The sequence below is a fragment of the Buteo buteo genome, chromosome 5 (genome assembly GCF_964188355.1).
Source record: "Buteo buteo chromosome 5, bButBut1.hap1.1, whole genome shotgun sequence".
Taxonomy (NCBI): Eukaryota; Metazoa; Chordata; class Aves; order Accipitriformes; family Accipitridae; genus Buteo; species Buteo buteo.
This window is the reverse complement of record NC_134175.1, coordinates 39,937,931-39,956,748: the sequence shown is the minus strand read 5'-3', so window position 1 is coordinate 39,956,748 and position 18,818 is coordinate 39,937,931. Positions and strand designations below refer to the sequence as shown.

The 18,818-nt window shown below is 38.3% G+C and overlaps 1 protein-coding gene across 1 annotated transcript in view; it reads right to left on the bottom strand.

Annotated features, from left to right (window-relative positions):
* PTPN4 (protein tyrosine phosphatase non-receptor type 4) overlaps positions 1-18,576 on the bottom strand; it is a 120,753-nt gene extending 102,177 nt beyond the window's left edge. Inside the window, exon 1 of the mRNA XM_075028738.1 lies at positions 18,456-18,576. The gene's annotated coding sequence lies outside the window, so the exon portion shown is untranslated. The remainder of the gene's footprint in view (positions 1-18,455) is intronic.
* Between the last annotated feature and the right edge of the window lie 242 nt (positions 18,577-18,818).

Below are 18,818 nucleotides of genomic sequence, written 5' to 3'. Positions count from 1 at the left end.
AGCTCAAGTGCCAAGTCTGACCTAAACCCCTCTTTTTGCTTGCGCTTTACAGAGGTCTTCAGGAGTACAAGGTGCTTTAACACAATCCATAATGAGCAGCAAGACTCATCGTACTGTGTCTGTACTGGTAAAAGACTTGCATAGAATATGGTATTTGCTGCACTTTCTCACTTCAAATTTATATACTCAGTAGGCGTACAAAAAAAATAATCTCCTTTTATCCAAGGATCTCAAAGAGTTTTACTGGAAACAATATTTCTCATTTATAAAGGAGTAGAATGAGATGCAGAAGACTGAGTAATTTGCCTGTCATTACACAGTGAGTCAGTGGCAGCAACCCACACTGGTCATACATCTCTTGCTGTTCTTATCAGGTAGTGGCATTAGAATAAGGTCTTTTATAATAGCTACATGCCATATGTATTAACAACATGATCCTCACAATTTCAAGTTTATGCTTGTTCTTTCTTTTGCTATGAAAATGAACGCTAAAGCTTATACAAGCTTATATTTAAAAGATAACACACTAGTGGCTTCCTTTTTCAGTGCAGTACTTCACTGTCTGAAAGACACTGGCAATGCTTTTGGGTTTACCATGAACATTTAAAAATAGTTACTTCTGCAGAATAGAAGTTATAGCCATCAGTACTTACATGTTCAAACAAAACCAGGAAACCTATTTATAATCAGTTTGTATGTGGTTACACCAAGGAAGGTTCACTGTATAGAGGACCTGTGTCTCATACTTCTCCATGTTATTCATCACTGTCAGGATTACTGAGTTCTGGATCTTTAATCTGATCCAACACGGCACTTGGGTTCTTATCTGCAGCGCGTGCTGTGCCAGTCCCTTTTGATGCAGAATTTTTCTCCCTGTGGTATGAAAAGTGACTAGTGCATGGGGGGGGGGGGGTGGGGAGGAAGTATGATGATGACAGTACAAATGAACAAGGAACAGTAATATATAAACAAAAGATAAATTGTTAGAAGAAAGGTTAATTTATGCAACTCAAAGAAAAAATTTCCTCTAGTTAACAAGCAATCCTTAAATCCCACAGAACTTGGCATAAAGTCTATGATTCCTTTAGCATATCATCTTTGGCACACAATCACAGAAAGCAGGTCAGGAAAGACTGGATTTTATCTTCATCAATGACTTTGGCAGACCTTTCCAGAAAGACAGACTTTCCTGTTGTAATTGGTGCTGATACACTTTTCTACAAGTAGTTTCTCTAGCAGAAACTTTCACTTAAGTTTCTTACTGTATGTTCAGTTTTACTATTTGCCAGAATATTGCTGGAGTCTAGACTTTTAATTCACAATCATTTTTTCTTATCCTGTAGATGTCCAAGTCCAAATAGACAAATAATCATTGCCACTTTTGCTAATAAAAGACAAAGCATGATATTCTGATGTATGAAAATAAAAGACAGATTAAAGATGTTGTGCTATGAAGAGTTTCATGCCAGTGCATCTAATATAATTAGTATAAAACTTGCAGCTCAGGCAGTAGGGGCTAGGGAAGGCAAGGCCAAGCTGATTATGTAGCTGCTTGACAACACATCTTCTCCTACCTGAAAATACCATGTAGCTGTACAAGGATGGACTCCAAGGATCTGTAACCAATGCCCAGTTGTGGGTAAAGCGAAAAAGAAACAGCAGCAGAAGGAAGAGATAAAGCTGTATCTGCTCCTTCCCTTCCAAACTTCTGTCATTATCAGCCATTTCTAACAGTTATTTGAATGCAGCATTCTAGATTTTGACCCCTCCGTGCAATTGCTTCTGCAATGCACCTCTATCACACCCTGGCTACAGCAGGGGATCATGAGAAGTACTGAGACGGCGGCACGGGAATTAGAAAGGCAAAAGCAATTAAAACAGATGAAAATCTGCCTCTAGGAACCGCTGCAGGTTCCCTACAGGTTTGGGGAGCTGCATCACCTATACACACACTCTCAAGTTTCTCTTCTCAACAGTAAGGGCCAAGACCTTTGTAAGTGAAAGATTTAACATATTACTATTACTCTTCAGAAAGCTTCTGATGTATGAATACAACTCCTAAGATGTCAGTGAATGTATACATTCCTCTGAAAAGGTGAAGTATTAATAACATTCAGAATAATTCCATTAAAAAAAATACATCTAGGAATCTGCATAGCCATACAGAACCTTGCTTCAGAGGGTTTACGGTGCTCAAGGGATGATATATTACTGCTATAGTCAATGAGAAGAGTTGAGGCGACATAGGCTTAACTACTTGTGGCTGAGTTAACATCTTCTGGAAAATGACTACACCAGGCACCCATGTAAGTCTTGGAACAGTAATTGCTACAGAAGAAAAATATTTATACACAGTAGCCAATGTTTAATTAGGCATAGGGAAAGAAGTATTAAGATCCCTATATATTTCTGGCTGCACCTATCTATTAGACAGCTTAGCTTCAAGTTGTAAGATGCCCTTCAGATGGCAGATGAACCCTTCAAAACCATTTAACTGATTTAGAAACCCAAGTTCTCTTTCTAAAACAAATGCAGAGATTGACATTGAAATAATACTTTAAATTTACTTTTCAAAACTGCTCTAAGTGCTTAGGAGCCCAAGTCATGTAAAATTTAACTATCACATAAAATATATTCACTTCTTACCTGTTCTAATTTGCTGTTCCATACATATTGATATTTTGTGCTTCCATGTATTTTGATAGTTAAGATGTTTAAGATGCATAAAAGACTCTACAAAATCTTTTTCCTCAAAGATGCCTCCCCCAAAAACTCAAGACAAATCACTTCAGATGTTCAGGTTTCGATCCAGTTTACTAAAAATCTAAGGTATCTTTTTCTTTCTCTCTTTTCTTCTTTCCTTCTGTAACATAATCCAAAACAGCACCCATTTATTCAACAGTAAGGCTGCCTTTATTTCACTTCAGAAAAGAATTCAACCAAAAGTTAATTAGACACTCAATAGGGAATAAGAACATCCACAAGAACAGGTTTGAAATACTGATTTTGCTTGTTAGCAGAATTTTATTTTACAAGAAATTCCTGTGTGTACAAATCCTGCACATTTTTCTGTATTGTAATAGATCTGATCCAAGTAAGGTCAGATGAGACTAAACACAAACAGGAACATAAATCCTAAAGGCAAGGCAATTCAGCATTTAACTAATACTTTATGAGAAATCCTGTTGGTATACACAACATAGACATACAAACCATCAAAAACATTCCAAACATCCTTAAGGTTTAAAACACATTATCAGCTCACCTTGGCACATTGTCAGACAGTCAGACCAGTCCATAGGGTAGATGTATTAAAACCTTTAAAAGGACATTATCTACTCCCCACAATTATTAAAATTACTTCAATTGCTCAGAAACAAATAGGTTTTTTCCCCTTCCTATTTTTTTCCCAAACATTAAAAAAACCCCAACAAACAGCAACAACAAAAAAAACCAAACAGACTGATAATCTTACTGCAAATGCTGTAAATCTCAACTAGGACACACATGTTAAAGAGTGAGCTGCAATTAGTTGTATTGCCACACTAGGCCATTTTACAGTCGGATCCAGATGTTCCTGTTGATCAGCCTTTTGTCTGTACTAACAGGGCACTGAGTAGCAGCATTCTTTTTCAGAGAAATGGGGACAGAACTAGAATTTCTTTTATGACCTCAACTGGTTTCAGCACAAATCTCCTGAAGTAAGAGGCCATTATTTCAGTTTGTTGCCATAAGCTCAGTAAATCAGGATATTTACCTATAATATAGATTACTGTTAAAACTAAGTTTCTAATATTTACAATTTTAATATAAATGTCTTATGAATTGGAATCCAATTTTTGTAATTCCTTTTAAAAACAAAGACGTTTTAAAACTCTCAAAGAATGCTTTTTGTTTCCAGGTATATTCTCCTACAAAAAGTAAAGAAAGTCTGGAAAACAATTGCACAAGAGAAACTGTCTAATCTTTTAAAAGATTAATATATTTCTTAAAAAATAGTTTTCTAAATATATTTTAAAAAACACACTCTATGTTCTATAGACACTAGTGAATTCAACCCTACTTTACCTTGACAAGTTTACAAAAAAAACATGTAAAGAATCTCCATTGCAACTTTCTCTCCAACATATTTGCAGTCACCCATAGTTGGTACTGTTGGTGAAACTTAAGACATGCAACCCCCAATTTTCTTCTGCTATCCAAGCCAGTAATAAAAATCATTAGTCAATGCAGACCGGGTACAGAAACTATTAGGTACATTCTGCTTTGACAGTGACCCACTGATAACTATTCGGTGGGTTAGCCTTGCTCACACTTCTTATCGGAAGCTGTTATTCACATTACTATCAGCATTCCTTAATTCCTCTCCTACTTACCAATTCATTATTCCTAAAATCAAAGAAATGTTCTTATGCCTTAAATACTTGATTTCATATTATTAAATTGTATCTTTTTTTTAGTACTCAAATCTATGAGTTTATCTTGTTTTCTTTACAGGATAATCCAGTCCTCTGAAATACTAAAAAATTTTCTGAACTCTGTGTTATCTACAGCTTTTAATAAGAAGAGACATAATTCTTGCACCAAGGTTATTAATGAATGTAATGAGACAGGATTAATTTCAAGACTGATTTTTGAAGAGCGTGACTAATAATGTCTCTCCATCCCGTTAGTTGCTCTTACAGTACAGCTGTTTGCAGTCTTCTCTTTGGTCAGTTTCTGATCCAATTTATGCTTTCTCTACTAATCTCAGTAGTTTTCACAACCGCTCATGGACACTGTGTCCAGTCATTTACTGACATTTAGACAAGATCTACTTCATCCCAGTAACATAAGTGTAAATTTAAGAAAAAAACAACAAACATTCTTGAAGTGTTATTAGTGTCTTCAGAACATAAGAACAACATTTATTCTTAAAAATTTAGTTACAAAACTATTTTCTGAAAACATACATTTCTTTTATAAGTTTGGACAATTTCTCTAGTTTATCAAGCAGGCATAATCCCCTGCAAAGATACAGAAATTACATACAAAGTGGTAATACACCAATTCTGCAGAAGAGGATCTTAGAAGGTAAGTGGGAAGGAAAGAGAATATTTTTAGTAGGTCATAAGATACAAACATAAACCAACTATGTCATGCTGTTGTAGAGAGGGAATTCCTCATATGAGGATGCTTAGTCAGGCGCACAGCCCACGGGACAGATGAAGGTCCTCTCTCATGCTGCTCAGTATTGCAAAAGCTCAAATGGAATCATTTAAGCTTCCAAAAAAAGACATAGATCAATTAAGAACAGTCAAGAGACTGTTCCAGTACCAAGCAGTACCAAAATGAAATACCTGAAAAAGCACAACAATGATAAAAAAGAAACAATTCAGATTGCTTTACCTGAGATTGCAAAATTGTATGTATTATAGTTTTCAAGCACTTCGAAACACAATTTTTTCTCCATATATAGCTGATGGAATTTTTATTAAGAAGCTTAAAGTGTAACACCAATTAGATACTACCTTTTTTTTTTCTTTTCTTTCTTTTTTTTTTTATGTGATATGAAGGAGAGCAACACTCTCACAGATACACTGCCGAGGCAGGAAAAGAAAGCACTTCTGGAAAAGGAATTACGAGTACAAAATACAGTAAATAAAGTGCCAGGGAAGAATTTAGTCCAAATTTATTTTTTGTCTCTGAGGTAAATTTTTAACCACCTGTTCTACAAACAGGGTATAAGGAACCTCAACCAGTTCAAAACAGCGTTCAATAAAAGGGATTACATGATAGGGTGGAGCTACAAAACAGTGTGCTGTATCAAGCAATAGTCATTGTTGCTCCATACCAATAATATATTTTAATACCTCCATGCTTCATATTTTCTGGCAACTACTTGCAAGAGCTGGGAAGACTGTTTCTTTTTCAGTCCTCCCCATCTCTCTTATCCGTTTCTTTTCTGTTTCTCCTTCCTGCATTCAAAACAAATTACAGATGTTTTTCTCCTTTCCACTGATAAATTTGGGATTGGCTATGTAAGAGGAGCAGTGCAAGAGGGATGGATAGTTTCAAGAAAAACATGAGGTGTCTGGTTTGTCTTGCTTACTGTCATAAGCTGGGTTGCATAAAGAAGCAGAAGACCCACAAACCTAAAAACACAGAGGAATGCTTACTTTCAGACAAATCTAAAAAGCCTTTTTTTGCCCCATAAAAGAATCAAGTTACCCTAACAAAACCATAATTTTTAGATGCCCATTATTATTTCTTCTACTCCGGCTTATATACCAGTTAAATACCAAGCACCTACAAGAACAGAGGAAGGGCCAGAGTGTGTTTCAGGAGGAAAACTGTGTTTAATAAACTTCAGACATTAGGCTTACAAACTGTACCAGCAACATTCTATTATCCTGTTTCTGTAAATGCTGAACAGCCAGGGAAATTAAAAGAAGCTTCATGTTGCAATGACAAAAAGTAAGATAGGTTTTGGTGTACCTATCAGTCAGCTGAAAGGCAGACATTAGCATACTAACTTTGTGGATGCTTGAATGACATAAGTGTCAAGATGAAAGCAGCTGACTCAAATGCAATCTGAATTAGACAGAAGTGGTAAAAGGAAATGGGGAAGAACTTTGAGGAACCAACAGAAGGTCTGACTTCACTTCCGTTATCTCTTTCTTTTTTTTTTTTTTTTTTTTTTTTTTTTAAGATAACACCATGACAGCACTCATCCTAAATGCATATAATTCCAAGTGACAACAACATTGAACAGTAATGGAATTCTCCCTTACCTCCCTTCCTCCTCATCACCATTAAAACCTTTCTCAAGGTGCAGTGTAAGTTTCACCTGCATAGTCTTTCCACTCCAAATGTTAGGAGAGGGAAGGACTGGAGACAGGCATGCTTCCCTACCTCTCTACCTAGCTGAAATATTTCTCAAGTGCCAAAACATGCATCCACCACCAGCACCTGCTTATGCAACAAGGTAGATGAGAATGGGACTGCTGATCTGCATCTCAAGGTAATCAGAGTGCTGGGTGGCAAGTCTAAGCACCAGTTGGTTCACAAGATGAAATTCCATGAAACAGTTCCTAACACCACCTCATCCTTCTCACGCAGAACGAGACTGGTTGGTGAAAAGGAATTAGGAGATTGGGAGGGTGGGACAAGGCTACTGCTATCTAAAAGCCCCTGCTGGTAACTTAGTTTGAAAAACAAAGTCATCAGCAACAGTGAAAGACAAAGCATTAATGGAGAAAAATCCAATAATCTATGAGTACACTCCTGACAACTAGAACAAAACTCTTGTTTCCTTCTGGATGTGCTTTCCACCCAAGGTGGTAACGCTGTACTATTACCTGACTGAAACTATGCGCAAGAGCTGCCCAAAAGCTACAGCACTCAAGAGGTCCATTTACAAGGCAATAAGCACTACTGAACACGGAATGCTGTATTTCATGTCACATCATCTTCAGGTTGTTTCAAAAGAAAAGAACCATCAATCTTCTAAAGCTTCATGTGCTCAAACAATCTCCTTTGAGACCATATCACTTTCTATAACCCACCTAAAAACTACAGGATCAAAAGGACTGTTACAGCTGACATGGCCTGAGGTATAATGCAAATGCTAAAGGCTGGAAGTACTTCCAAGACAACCCTGTGCTATTGCAGGTTGGTTACTTCTGTGGTCGTTACACTCAGGAAATTGAGCATTCTGGAGGAGAGAACATGCTTTACATTGTATGAGTTGCATAGACAAAAATTAACCCAATAACTCCATTCTTTAAAAATTTCTTTTATATTTTCATTACAGTACAGAAATAGGAGACTATGCTTAACATTTGGTTGACCTTTGAGGAGAAATCCACCAGTGAATATTTCACTGACAATCTTTGCACAGAGCTGAACATGCACATTAACATCAATAGAGCTTCACAGAAAAGATAAAAATTACACTGTTTTGGAACGCCGAATGTAAATACATCATTTTCAAATGAAACTGTCAAACATCTTGTTGTGGTGGTAAAAACCAAATCACTATGCAAAATGATAATACAAGAAAAGTCAATTGTACATTTCTAATAATAAATGCTCTTGCGGCTTTTGAAGTCACAAAAAACTCTTGGCTGAATTGAAGCATTGATTTCTGTAGTTATTTATGTGCAGTTCCTATTAGAATTCTATTGAATTCCTTGAATGGTGAATGGAAGCGCTTTTGAAAACACACACAAAAACTGTTAAACAAGGGACAAAATAAATGGAAAGCATAGCATTGCCAAAAAAAGTTTCAAAAAGTCAACAGAACATTTCAACATTTTTTTGAAGTGTAAGCATGTACGACACTGGCAGAAATTATTAAGTCTAATACAGAAACAATATACAAAATACATTTCCCAATCACTCCTGAAAAGGAAGCATGAACATTGGTATCTGCTTCTCAAATATTATTTCAAAAAATCTTGGGATACTCTTCAAATATGTTCTATAGTAAAACATGGATTTATTGTTTACAGAATTTTAAAATGTTATCACTCCATCCTTTTGTCCACTATACACCAATATGAAGATATATATCTGAAGCATACAATATATGTTAATCATATTATGGACACTAAACAGATACACTCCTGAAAAGCTAATTCCCTACCGATTTTAGGCCACATTAGTAAATACAGTTATTAGGAATACATATATTATAAAACATTTTCTGCAAGTGCTGGAAGTACATTGAAGGCTTGAGATCTGGGTGCCCAATGCCCTCATTCATAAGCATTCATTCATTTTTATGCCATTCTTAATACACTTTAAAGCATTTGCAAAGCAAGTGGATATCCCACCAACACTGTAAGGAGACAAGTCTGTTATGGGACAAGGATCCTACCTCAGCGTCAGAAACGTTAGGCCTTCAAAGCACAATTTGTTTTCTATTAATTGTAGATAGCAAAGTGGGCTTCAAGCCCATTTCCATACTTTGGAAGCTACAACAAAAATAACGCCAATTTATTTTAGTAATAATTAGTCAACATTTTCTTTTTACTTGGACACAAAGAATTATTATAAACGCAATAAATGGCCACTAGGAAAGGCATCTCTTCCTTTTTAGAGTTTTGCTTTAAAGTCTGACAATAGATTATGTTTTAATGTTAAATGTTATGAAAATAAGGATATTTATATTGCCAAAAGAAAAAGTTTCACAGTGGCTTTTTGTGAGTACTAATTACAGTCATTTAAGTCTGGAAAGCAGATTTTTAGAATGTTGCTTTCTGCTTACAGCAGAAAAATAATAGCATTAAGAAGTTTACCTTCAGAACTTCTGTATCAGCCTATCTTTATTTTCACTGAAGACCATGTCTGTTTTCTCATAAACTTAAAAGTGAAAAGTAATGAACACTTCAAAAAAAGCTCTCATTACAGAGCACTCTTCTTATTAACAACTTTAGTAACTTATTTTGAAGCAACTTAAAATTATTACAATAGCACTACCTGGAACACATAAGGATTCATTTTTTCCTATTCTCCCCATTTACTTGCAGCACAGTAATTCTGCTGAACTATGGCAACTACTTCAATTTTGGGGAATCCAGTGCCAATTTGCAGTTACAGTTTTTTCTCCCTAACATGACGACGTGATTTGCTATCACACACTGCCCTCAGATGAGGGATTGATCTCTGGTGATACAACATATCCCAGCTTATTGTACACAACTGCTAGAGCACGCACAATTATCACAGTACATCAGGGGAGGCAGAATGCAAAATACATTCAGAATGAATGTGAAAGACTTAAGTGGAAAATGCCTTTTGCAGATAAATGATTGAGTAACTACAATCATTTCCCAGAACAGTTAGAATTAATCTGTTTGTCTGGAAGATATAGAAAAAACACTCAAACTGTAAAGAGGTGGATTGAAAAATGCTTACATCAATGTAACTTAGAAATAGAAAACAGAGATTGGACAAAGTAGCTTTATTGGCAACTAAGTTCTATTCAGAGGTGGCTAAACCTTAGCTGAAGTTTCAGATGTTAATCAGGTTTCTCTTTCAAGCTACACTCTCACATACATTTCATTAGTATAATTCCTACAAAGCACTTTTATTGCTGTTTTCTCAGGACTGTTTTTTCAATGCCAAAAAAAGTTATTATCTACATCACTCATATTCAGAGGGATGTTTTTTATGAAAATCCTTCTGCAGAAAACAGCTAGCATTAATGAGCTTCACATATAGCTTTCCTGTAAAAGGAGGGAGAACATATGTAACAGGGAGAGGGGGGCAGCACCAGGATCAGAAAAAGGAGGCAATGCCTCTGCTGGTAACTACAACCGAGTCTTTTAATTGCTTACTTCAGTTTTATTAAATAGCTTACAGCTATCTAGAGAATTTCTAATTTTTCATTTAATTAATCTCAAGAATGAAGTTCTCCTGTAGGAATTTCCTCTTAGAGGACTTTCTGTCAGATGTTAATTTTCAGTCTATTTTCTAGTCTTCTACAGAGGAATTCCATTCTAAGCGTAACTGTATATATCCTTAGTGGTTACTCACGCCTCATTTTCTTACTGTATCTCTCTCAGCCTTTTAAGTGGCATGTTTTTGAAAGCAGAGATATTTTAATTAATATATTTATCACATCTATTATTCAATTCAATAACTATTGCAAAATTTGAAAATAATCCAGTTTCTGCAAGCACAGGGACTGTGAAAAGTCAAAAACGGCTTTACAAAAAGAACCCAGAGAGCATCCACCACATTCTGCCCCTCCTCAGACACACATTCACACCAAGTCACTTCCCCCAGCAGATCTAAAAGCTGTAGAACAAAGGACTCAAATCTATACTAGGAGCTATGGGAAAAGACAGTATTCACCAACGCCTTAAGTCTCTAAAGTAATAGTAAATCTATTAAGTGAAGATGCCAAAATAATTGTAAGCAGATCACACCACACGGGAAAACAAAGCAAAAAATAGTAAGTTTTCCCGACAAACACCTCCAAAATGTAATTATTTCCTTAGTCCCAAATATGAATACCTGAAGGTTTAAAAAGTTCAAGCCACTTCCAAACTGAGCAGTTTATGAATTTGACTTATATGGTGCATTTTAATATATCGTAAAATGAAAAGAGAAGCAAAATATTCATTAGTGAAGGGTAAAAAAAGTGAAAAAACTCTTACCACCATTAACGTTCTGTCCCTCCTTACCTAGTTGCACCTATAGTGAACTTGAGAAGTGATGCTAGAAGCATGACTAGAAACAAATATATCAGCCCTCTACTGAAACTTCTAAATCAGTAGTGTAATTCAAACTCACAGAAAACAAGTGAGCCAAAAAATATTCAAATAATTCGGAGATATGACCCCATAATATAGCCGACTGATCCATTTGTTCCATTGTAACGCCACTTCTGTATTTGTTTCCCCCTCCTGCGGTTGTGTGTACCACAGTTATTCCAGCAGAAGCTTCCCATGAGGTCATGAGATTTGCTGATATTAAACAAAAAACCCCAAAACATATTCACCTTTCCCTTTAATTATGTTTTCCAAAACCTTATACATTTAATAATCACTGCAGGGCAGCTGTCCTTTTTCTCTTTCCCGTCTTCTCCATCCAGACTTAGACAAAGGCGATACATCCCTTCAGTTTCAGAGGCAGCCACATTTTAAGCTTTCAAACCCCCTTTTCATAGACATTACACCTGGAAAGGTCCCTCCAAACATTACATTTAAAGAGATCAGCTTCACAGAAAGCAGGTGCATTCAGATGAGCTAACAGGATGCAGTATCTTCTTACAGAGTCAACACACAAGCCTAAAACATCCTAAGTGGGGTATTACTTGCAGATTAGGATTCCCAAGACTCACCCATAGCCTCATTTACACTCAAGCACTAAAAACAGACTGTGGCATCAATCCTAACAGCAGTCCACCTCCCATAAAAAGCCAAGAACCTCTTCCAAGGAAAGTCTTAACAGCAGCTCACAGTTTGGAGGTTACAGGCCACAGTGGTTTAAAACTCAAATGCTAAGTTCTATACAATTTTATTTTTAAGAAGTCAAACTAATTGATGCATATCCCTTCTCCTGAAGTATATCTTTTCTAAAGAGGGGCACTATATAAACTCAGTAAAACATTTTAAGAACAGTACTGAGGCTATATGCAGTTTAGAGACATAATACAAAGCTGGCATATGCAGTGCACATACACAATCTGTATGGGAAAAAACAACTTACAATGCAACACATCACTGGTCATCAGCACTGGTCATCTTTAACCCTATTCACACATCAAAAGACAAAAATACGTCTCACTACTTTTTCACATGACACTAAAAGCTTGTTGCAAGTACCAAGACAGACAAATGCAAAGTGACATATGTTAATTTTAACTCTCTCCAAAACCAATTTTTCATGGAAAGACTACAGGTTTTTTCCCTAAAGCATTTCTGAATTCACTGACAAGGTTAGTGAAAAAAAAAAAAAAAAAAAAACCAAACCCACAGTTTTACTATGTGATTTTCCTCCTCAATTACTATGTCTGTCTTTTTTTTTTTAAGCAAAGGCATCGAATCACAGTTGTAAGATCTGAGAAGCATCTTTTTCTGTCCTGAGAGAAATACATCCCATTTTGGATTATTTTTTTGTTCAAATCCGTTATGATAACAGCTTTAAGTTACAATGAACATGTTTCCCAACTTACAACTACTTGACATGGCTTAGGAAAATGTAAGGCAAAGCATCATCAAGAAATTGTCTATTCATCCAGACATAACTGTGCTAACCTGGAAGTTCAGAGAGCATTAACAGCAATAACTGTTCATCCGCTGACTGATATATTTTTATGCGCTCTTATTGAAGAGGTGGTCATTTCTCTACCTAAAGAGAGCAATTAACAACATTTCTATTTCTCTTGAGAGCTGAACTAACTACAAAGTTAGTTCAGCATTGCATCTCTATTGGCATAGACAAAAGGGAGCACAAGTTTCTGTTATGTCACACTTTAATCTCTTCTTTTAAAAACACAGCTTTTCAGTGTATCAAATCCACTTGCTTGACTCTTTTGCAAATACCGCCTTCCACTGCGAAAAGAAAACACAGGAATCTTGCTTGTTAACCTTCTTCCAAGACAAAGTATGTTAGCACATCGCTCTGAGACAAAGGAGCCACAGCAGGCCCTTATCTTTTTACCAGCTGCTGCTTTGGTTTACGTGGAGAGCTATCTGCTACAGATACAGTTTCAATTTGTGGTTTTAAACCTGACTGATGCCATTAAAAAAAAAAAAAAAACCACCTGAAAAAAATGATAAGACTTATCTAAGAATAATTTTCTCATCTGAGAAAACATTTTTTTATGTAACTTTCATTGGACTCAATAGACACTTAGTTTCAGTGCAGTACTGATATAATTTGTTTCTCATTTCTGTCTTTTGCAACAGACACAGAACATTGTTTGGCAGTTTGGTCAGTGGGGTTTTTTTTGTAGGGCAGACAGATGTTGGTACACAAATGCAATAAACTGGCCAAAGGACTCAGGAAAAGCTAAAGTACACTGAACTGTCTTAAAAGTTAATATCCTTTCAGAGACAAAGTAAGTGAGGATCATTTGTTTAGCCCAAACAGTTAACAGCATAAAACCAAATCAATTTATACTGTTAGTCCTAACAAACACCAAAAAAGAGCTTACATTTAAATGATTTTGTTTAATCAGTTTATGAAAACTATCAAACAAAATAGCAAAATTACATGCAACTAAGGCCTCCAGACTGGAACATCATCCCCCAAAAAGCACTAGTTAGAACAAGGTTTTCAGCATTTAATACCAGATATTTAGCAACTTTTAATTTAAAGTATAAATCCCAGGTTGATAAGAGAACGGAATACATCCTCCTTCAATCTAATCTACACCATTCTAATTAAAAAAAATCCAAGTATGAAAATGTTAATCTCTAGCAGCACTACATTTGATTTTCATTTGAAGATTTGGGCTTTTGGTCATGCAGAATAATTCAGTCATTATTCTCTCAGCTAGTTACCCTGCAGAAGATAAGGAATGGCTAGAAAGGCAGTGTGAGAACACACATGCCACAGGAAGTGGATTATCAATTTTTTCCTCTTAAATCTTACAGATGGCCTGAAAACTCTTCAGTGGCAACTGCACTTCATTCCCCAATCAGTGAAAATATTTCCCAGAACATTCTTCATTACAGATCATAAGTACTCATAATTAAAAGACTGTTTACTTTTAAATGGGTATTAGCCATTTCCCCCTTCTTCGTGTTACTGTAGAGATGGCAGTATCTCATAAACCACGCAAATGGAATTGCATTTATCATCCAACAGTTGCCTTTTAACTTGTCCAAGGAGTAATTGCAGTGTGAGACAAAGAAGTGTGCCAAGAGAGGTCTAATTGCATCACCCTACCAAGTCTTTTTTGAAGGTGCATAAGCTGAGAAAGGAGAAGCTGGTTCAACTTTCACATTTCAAACAAAAATGCATCCAGTTATACTCGTCTGATCTACCTGAGTAACTATGTGACTATCAGCTGTAGTATTCTGTAGCATGTAGTAGGACACCATGCATACAACCAGCACAGACTTTAGTATGCTGTAGCACAGATCACCACGAAAAGACCATAATCTTGTAACCTACATCTGGACATCAAATTCCGGTGTGTCAACACATCAATAAAACTTCTGTGAACACAACAACTGCTGCAATGAAGTAATTTATTTTCTAAGTGACAAATAGCAATTGTTTTCTAATAATTCTGAAATTCTCCCAAATAAGAATGGATATTTTGAATATGTACCTGCAGATATGCAATTCTATAACATAACAGAGGAAACTTCCATAAAACTGCAAAATTTTAGAAATTAAAGGCTTTCACAAGCTTACATAAAACTATTTTTGTGCTAATTCAGTGGATTACAAGTCCTCAAGGAAAAACAGCCTCTGTTCCCAAACAAGCATATATGAACAGCTGGCCCAGAGAGCAAAGACCTGCTGTTGTATTACCAGGCCACTGTTCAGCTCTTTTGGTTTTGTCTCCTGCTCAGGCTGTTCTCCCCTCCCCTTTTTCTTCCACCTTCACAGTTCCTTCTTTCCACTGCAAACAATCCCATACTATACGCACACACAAACCATTTTTTACAGTTGTTTAGGCTGGAGCACAATAAAACCCATGAGAATTCTGCCTGGTCATTTTATGAAAAGTGACAGCACCAGAGTGAAAGTGTGGTGTTTAAAAAAAAAAAAAAAAAGCACAGTCAACCATCTGCTCAAAGATTCCCTTGTTTGACCATTTTTATAACTGGTGAGAATGGAAGTGAGGTGAGACAAAAACAGGATGTGAAGGCATGGGATTCATGTGATCTTGTACCAAATTTAAACCCAAACTGGGGTGGGGGGTGGGGTGGGGGGGGGGTGGAGCAGGGAGGGACAAGGCAGAATCATGATGTATCAGAGGATCTAACTAATGCTAGTATGAAGACCTAAGAAGACAGACCACAGAAACGTGCTATTTATCAATTTAAGTAATCTAACAATGACTTCAACAACAAAAAAGCATGCACATGCCTACTATTTGTTTTAATTAAGTTTTGATCAGCTGAAAAATTAAAATGGAATTTTTAATACACCATAATTTTCATAAGACACTTAACCCAACCTATTTACCTCATCCAAATGTTTGAACTGCCACAAGCAAGCCATTCTGTTTTTGTCTCCCACCTGCAGGTTAGCTTACGGGACCAAGTGAACCATCCCAAGTATCTTCCCCTCCAGTATATTCAAACTTGTAACTTCCACTCAGTTCTCCAGAACACAATGTAGAGTATGCATTCCACTTTTTATATGAGAGCATAAATTGATGCACAAAACTTCCATGTACATTCAACAAAACATAAAATAACCCACCAAGGATAACAAGACCCTCATGAGATGGAATCCCCAAATGCTGATCAGGACCTTTCAGCAGCACTAACTTACAATATGAAAGCAATTTAAAGAAAAAACACCTCTTTTTCACAAAATAATCATGTCACACACTACTGTACTCTGGGCACCAACCTGCAGCTCTTTGCACACACAGAAGCCTATCTGACATGCCACACAAACACAAAGGTTAACAACAAAACATACAAAACATTCCCACACAGCAAATGCTCATGATAAACATCGGCCTAGTGTCTACAGAATGAATGTTTGAGCTCCAGTTCCTGCAGTGCGTTTTGTGTAGGTGGATCCCTCTGCCCAAACAGGGGTCACTGCAGGATCACAGCCAAAATCATGTGCCCTGGGTATTAATCTACCATATATTCCAACTATGCTAATGGCAATGACATGTAAATAGTACTACATGAACTCTGTTCATTAATAGAGTTCATCCACTCCACAGAGCAATTAGCATTGCTTCTAAGATTACAGGATTTTGCTTTTATTCATGTTTTACAAATGTAGCTGCTAATAATAAATGAATTCTAGTCACAGAAAAACAGTATACACTTAACTTCCCTGCTGCTACAGTGCAAGTATACCCAACCCCGAAAGTATTTTTAGCAAGGGTGTTCAATCAATACTGCTGCGTACAACCTAAATTAGACATTAGCAGGACAACAGAATTGTAAAGCATGGCAACAAACAATACATTTCATGGAAAATTTTAGTGAACAAGAAACAAACATCAAACTAAATCCTAAGTAGGTGAACCTGATTCCAAACAAACTTAACTGCAAACATAAGGAAAATGTACCAAAAATTAAAATATTAATACATTTCTTCTTTTGAGGAAAATGCATTTGTATTTTACTGTTTAATCTAACTTAAAAAAAACCCTACAAATAAAAGCATGAACATAATCTAAAAATACACAGAAACTGTAACGACAAAATTTTCTCAAAAAAGATCAGACCAACAGTTACATTTCTGATTTTATAAAGCATAAACGTGCCTGGGAAACGTACAGACACATTCATTCGTATTTGTAAGTTTATCACCCAGAATCATATTTTATCAACATGGTGCAAGCCAGAGTCACATCAATATGTAGAAACAACTTTTTAGGTCAGTGAAGCAAGAAATCCATTGTCAAGAAAATGGCATCCATAAGATTACAATACTGAGTATTTTATGTTTAGGCAATGAACTGGAAAACTTTCCTACAATATACATATCTAATAAGAAAATGGTTTTACCAATTTTAATCTAACTCATTCTTGTATTCCTGCAATGCACATTTACGATGTGATGAGCTCATTAATGTCTGCATGTGTGTGAACACACCAGTGGCTTCCAACATTACAGGGCAGTTATTTGGCAATAACAAGCAGGCAAACGTGCACTCACAAAACCCCCTTACCATTCAATGCAGAGTTTAGCTCAGGGCAAGAGAAATGCCCCATGGGTGAGAAAATGTATGTGCATGCTGTAGTCTAACAATTATTCTTCAGCTGAGATCCATTAGCACTTCTGTAATACACAAATCACAAGTATTTTCTATCTCACAGTTAAAAAAACGGTAACAGGTTGGCCACCCTGAAGTCCTGGAAGGGTCTAAGTAGCAGCACAAAGTTCACTCACGTATATTTTACATCTGGACGACATACATTCTTTCACTAGGCAAGCGGTGGGAACATTTCACCTACTCTGGCAGCTACCTAGTTTTAGCAACTAGCTCTTAGGAGATTTTTGAAAGGAAAAAGACGTTATTCCTCTTCCAGCTGGTGCGGCAACAGCATCCACGAGTTAACCCATCACCAGGTACACCGAAAGCCTCTGTCGCATATATAGACACACGCGATTATACAAGCCTTCTGCTTGAGGGAGATACTAAAAATGTACCGGAGGAATGCAACGACAGCACTCAAACCCATTTTCCCTGCCCATAACCAGGGCAACGCGCACATGTGCCTAGAAAGCACAGGAACGCAAACTTTCATATTAAACACAGTAAGGAAAAAAAAAAAAAAAAGAAAGCCAACCCGTTTCAGGCTGAGTTTACCACATTTTACAGACCCCAAGCGCCCCCGACCTGCCCCCGCCGCCCTCCTTCCCCCGAAGGCTATTTACGAGCCCCCTCGGCGGGCCGGCGGTCGGTTCCACACACACCTCCCCCCAAACGCCTTCTCCAGAGCGGAGCAGGATCTCCTTTCTTTTCGGGGGGGGGGGGGGGGGGGGGACGACACACACGACAGAAGGGGCACCCACACACCCGCCCCCCCCCCCCAACAGGGCTCTCGGCAGAGCCGCTTTCCGCCAGCGGCGACCTGTGCGCGAAGTTGCGGGGAGGGCGAGCGGGGCTGAGGGGGGAGCGGCGGCGCCTCGGCCCCCCCCCCCCCCCCCCACGGCCGGCGGGGTGTGTGTGTGTGCGTGAGGGGGGGGTGACAGCAGAGGAATGCGGCGCACGGCTCCCCCCCCCCCGCCGCCGCCCCTGCCGCCCCTCTCCTCGCCCCAGCACGGAGACCCGAGCGCCCCGGCGGCCGCCTTACCTTCATATAACAGCCACGTCCTTCCAGATGGAGCGGGGAGCGGGGACGGCGCAGGGAAGAGGCGCGGGGGCTGCGCTCGCCGCTGCCGCCCCGCGACCCCCCGCGCGCGCGCACGGGCACGCGCCGCAGACGCTCGGGGCTCGGGCACGCGCCGGCGGGGCACGCGCCGCGCCGCACCGCACCGCGCCGCACCGCACCCCCGCGCGCGCGGGAGCGCCGCTCCGCTGCCTTCAGTTCCCCCCCCGCAGCCACCGGCCGAGCCGCAGCCTCGGGAGCAGCGACCGCAGCCGCAGCAGCCGCCCCGCGCCCAGCCGCAGCGGCGGGGACCACATCGTACTGCGGCGGCTGGGCCGAGGGACCGGG